Here is a 5,404-nt window from a genome sequence, read left to right as displayed (position 1 = left end):
CGGAACTTTTTCATTCACAAAAAGTCACTCGGCGTTGCCAGATCCGGCGAACAAAATACCAGGGCTATCGTAGCGTATACGTAATATTCAAAAGCATTTGAATCTTGATTTTTGCCAAAAATGAAATGTTGAATGTCTTCTTCAGGGTAGAAGACAGGGGTTCAATGGTTTAAATAAAGTGAATCTTTATTTTAACTCACCACATTGGCCTTTTCAAGTGTACCCACGAGTCGGATTAGATGCATCTTTTCTGCATCTAACCGATCAATTATTTTCGTACATTCTTCCATGGAGGCTTTAATTTAGCTTTTTATTACAGTAAAATATTCATCAAAAAGTTATATTTTATTTCTACACGAAGCCAGTAATCCAGATTGAAAAATATAAGTAATAAATCTTAGGAATATAGTTTTTGAAAAAGTTTCATTCTTTTACCGTCACCGTTGGTTATATTTCCAATTACATTAAAAAATCCCCGAAGCCAAGAGTTTGTTGAAAGAAAACAACGCAAACCTATTCAATTGTATGTATATTCTGTTTTTGTCTTTATTGAGTTTTTGGTTTTTTTGTTTTTATGTTGCCTGTTAAGTAGAATAGAATTATTAAAATTTGTTTATATTCGATTCGTTTTTCCTGGTTTAAACATTCCAATTACACAGATTTGAGTGTTAATTAATGGTATTGGTTTCGACTTTGATTTTGTGGTGTTTCTTTTTCTTTAATATTTTAATCTGCAGTTTAGTGGCATCAGTTAACTCTGATTGCGGGTATGGAATATAATACCCTAATACTTTTTATACTTTATCCTGGGAAGTGTTCGCTTTGTTTTCACTTTGGTAGTTATAAACAGTTTTTAGTACGTCGCTTGAAAATTCATATTTGATCAGTTTAATTACAATTCAGAGCTTAGAAGTTACAGTTCATATATATAGGATATACATATGTTAGATTCAGTTTTCCTATGGGTGAAATTTGTTTTGTTTCTTGGTTTTGATTAGGTGATAGCTTCGTTAGCTAAAGTTGTGACTGCTGCCGCTTAGCTGCACTCTCGTAATGGTAGGTAAAGCTTTGGATACTTTATATTTTGATACTCTTTATATAATGTTTAACATTGTTGCCTCGCTTAATATTAGAATATTCTGTTAAATCCTTGAAATCTGAATCGATGTCTCAGAGCGCTGTAGCTGTTTCTACTTCTTTCTTATTATTTTCGATTGGAATTTGCATTTTTCTTTTTTTTATGCATTTTCCACAACAAAAGTTGGATAAATGACAAAAAACGGGATAAAAGGTGTTTAGTGTAAATATGGCTGTTTGGTGTACAAAAGTGTTAATAGGAATACATCTGAAAACAAATATTAAGTTTTTTTGCGGTTGAATAATATTTAAAGATTTAAAATTATATACAAGAAATGTATTGGTAAAACAATCCATTCTAAATAAAAGAGAATACTTAAAGAAACATTTCCACTCTTAGTTATAAATAACTTTATACATTGTTTTATATACTAGGTGTAACATATTGGAGAATATATATATGTCCGTCCATATAGCAAGCCCTACTTTTTGCTTTTTACTCCACTTTCTATGGAAATTTTGTTATCTATGGAAAGCCTAAGACCAATATTTTCAAAAACAATCAAATGAAGACGTTATTCTTACGGTATTAAGTATTTAATTAGAACTCGGTTACTCTCGTAGACACTCAGTGCATTCCGAATGGAGGAGATTTTAGTGCAGGAACGGGCCTTCTACTTGCCTGACTTAAAGTAGGTACACACGGTTATAGGTATATTGGACATCAAGAATAACTCGCATATTCGATACACATATTGTATATATTTTAGGCTTTCTTCATTACGCTGAAATCTCATAATAGGTGGTTTCTAGTGCATACATTCAATGTATAACTCGTTAAATTCTTATCGGATTATAATTGGGTTCATTATCGGGCTTATCGGTTCGGGGAGTTTCCAGTTCCAGCGATAGTTGTCCCTGGCGACGGGTTCCTTAACAATCCGCATTCAAGTCTAGTTTTATTTTGGAGGAGGAGCATAGACGACTACGACATTTAATTTAATCAACTTGACTTTGGAGCTCAGCAATCTTTAATCGCAAATGCAAATCAGAGCAAATCCCAGTAGGGATGGGAGCCAATTGGGGTGATGACTGGAAGTGATTGAAGTAATGTGTCTGTGAAATATACTTGTCTGGCCAATCCATAAAATTCATAAAAAATAAAACGACAATTTTGGTTTGTTTTGTTTCGAGGTTTTTAAAATGTTTGTGTATTTTTTTCAAAGAAATTTTTTTTATGTTCTTGTTTGTATCGCTTGTATGATGCTTATAGATTTTCATCGTCTGTTGCTGCAATTTTTACAATATTCGTAATTATATTCATATATATAGCATTATTTATATATATTTTTGCATATATAGATATAGGCGCGAGAGTGTTTTGTTGTTTTGCCTGGTTCGATATATTGTAACTTGCTAAACACTAAGCATAATTTAACAAGATTTTTCGTTTTGCTTTTCTTTTCCATTTCTTTGACTGCCTTTTGCTATGCAAACGAAGATTCATTAATATTTATGCAAGTTTTGATTTGAAAATCGAGAAGCTCAGAGAATCCAGCCTCCAATGTCACAAGTGACGCACTTCGGCAACAAAATTTGAATTGGAAATGCACTACCATTGGGACACTCTCCAAACGGATGAAGTTTTTTCGAGCATACTTTCGAGGTCGGCGGCCAGGGTTGTCGCCTCTCGCAAGTAGCCGCTAAAGTTTACATATCTTGGTTAGATTTAAATCAATTTTTTTTATAATTAAGAAAATTCGTCTGTGTTCAATTTGCCGGCAAGTCTAAAGGTCTTTTTTCATTTTCATAGATTCATTTCTTTAAAACATTGCACAAGTTTTCGCTACAAAATGTATTATTCATTTCATTTATATTTTTTTGTTTGTTAAAAAAAGTTATAGAAAAGTGTTTGTTTATTATTAATTTTTTGTTTTTTTCGTTTTTATTATTAGCGCGAATGGTGTTTTTGTTCAAATTTTGTCGTTGCCCTTCAGAGCGTTCTGTCCAAAGTCAAGCAAACACAAAAATAATTATAAAAACTCGACTTAAGTATTATAAACGTAGAAAATACGCAAGAGTGATTTGCATACATTTTCCAATAATGTCTGTAGTTAAGTTATACTCACAGTTGATTTATGCAGTGGAGAAGAGTTAGAGTTAGCATTAGGAAAAAGATGGATGTGGTGTTTGGGATGCATGATCTGTAAGGATGGGGTTGGGTGGCGGTGATAAAGGTGGATATAGTGAGGCATGGATAGATCGGTTTAGAAGACATCACGACGCGTTCAGTTACAGTTGAGAAAAGAAAACAAAGTTTTCGATATGAAATTAAATTAAAACCAAGTACAGTTCAGTAAGATTTTGGTCGCGCAGACTTTCTGTTCTAAAATTTAACTTTTATATTTCGATAATTGTTAACTAGTAGGCAGCAGTTGGATACTGTTGGAAAAATAGATAGACAGAATAGATTGGTTGGATAATGGAGACAGAGAGCGGGGTTAAAGGTTAAAGCTTGCGGTTGCTGTGGTGCCAAGGAGTTGCAGTTGTTCTGCTTGTTGTTTTTGCTGATTTGGGCTGCTCTAACCTCAACTTAAACCGTTATGTTCGTATATTACTTTCTTTATGTTACGCTTAGTTAGAACTATCGCCTCTTGCTAAAATTTGCTTTCTTTCTGGCTTACAACATTGTCGTCTTGCATCCACTCGATTCGTCTGCTTAAATTTAAGACAATTGTCTTTGCATTTTGCTAGTTTTAATTCATATGTATAATTTATTTATAAATATATATATATTTTTTATTAATATATATAACTGTTCCGATGCTGTTGCATTTTCACATCGTCACCTTCTGCTGTTGTTATTGTAGTTCTTCTCCTATTCTTCTAGTGAAGAGTCGTCTTCCTTCGCTGGAGCCGCATCCGTTGTTGTTGCAGCTCCTTGCCGTCCATACTTCGTCCTTCCTTATATATGTGTGTGTTTGATGAAATCGTCTTCTTCCTTTTCTTCGTCCAGCTCTTCCTCCGCTTCGTCTCTCATATAAATATTTAATTTTCATATCTCTTTATAATAAAATTATGTTACTTAAGATTTTTGCTTGTTTCTTTTTTGTTTGGTTTTAAGTACATTAGGTATTTATATGTATATATTTATATATATATTTATGTATATATAGAGTTCCTTTCATATTTATATTTGTAATAGTAATATATCGGGTTACTTGTTTTGCTGCCGCTTAAGAACTAGAGAAATGTGATTTGCTGTTTGTTTTTTCTTGTGGCGTTTATGGTTGCATTGTTAAACGTTAAATTTGCTCATAAATATGTAATATCGCATTGTTTTTTTCTTTGCTTAAGTTTGCTACAAATATCGTGCCGACAAACATCAGCTGCCTATCAAGGACCTTTTGGACTGCGGTCCTGCTGGTCCTCGTACAGCCCCCAAAAATATGCCTCATCTTGTCTTCGACTATGCTGCGCGCCACATTTTTGGTTTTTAATTTAATTTTATATCGAAAATGTATTCGTAGTTGTTTCTTGTTTTTGTTTTTTTGTAATTTTTATTTGTTTTATTTTTTTCTTTATATTTATTAGTTTTAAATTTAAATATAATTTAATAAGAAGAATTTGTTGTTGTTTGATTTTACATTATTTATAATATATATATGTTGTATTTATAATATATTTTACTTCTTGTTCTGACATGTCTGTGTGGTGTATGTGTGTAAGTGGAGTGGGTGTTTGTGTGTATTTTTTGGAGAGGTGTATGAGTGTATGTGTTTGAGGAGAGTGTCTATATAAACTTTGCCAGTTTGCAAAAATTTCAAATATTTTTCATTAACAGTTTTTGTTTTATTTGTATTTTTATTTGTTGTTTTGTTTTAGCTTTTATTTTTATTCATTCTCGCAACGAAATCGACAAATTTTCTTGTTATACTTTAAACACAATTTACTAGCTTACAGATTCGGGTTTTCTAGCAATTTTCATCATAGGTAATGAAAATCGTCAAACAAAATGCAGCCGTTGCCAGCCAGACGGAGCGCCCTCTATTGGCCACTGCTGGAGGGCCCAGATGCTAGATCAGGATATTCCGCTGCAGCCGCCATTATTTTGCTTGATTCGCCTTCTGCTCGCCATTTTTGTTCTCCTTTGGGTTTATGTTTTCAGTGTAGAAGTGGTAGTAAACTTGATTTAACATGCGATTTTTGTTGTTGTTTATGGCTGCTGGTTGTTGTTGTAGTTTTAAACGGTGACTTCATTAAGTATGCTGCTTGTTGTTTTGTTGCATTAAAATTATGTTGTTTCGTTTGTTTAACCTTTTTTTCA

Source organism: Drosophila bipectinata, chromosome 2R (assembly GCF_030179905.1).
Source record: "Drosophila bipectinata strain 14024-0381.07 chromosome 2R, DbipHiC1v2, whole genome shotgun sequence".
In the NCBI taxonomy this organism is placed as follows: domain Eukaryota; kingdom Metazoa; phylum Arthropoda; class Insecta; order Diptera; family Drosophilidae; genus Drosophila; species Drosophila bipectinata.
This window is presented reverse-complemented; position numbering follows the sequence as displayed.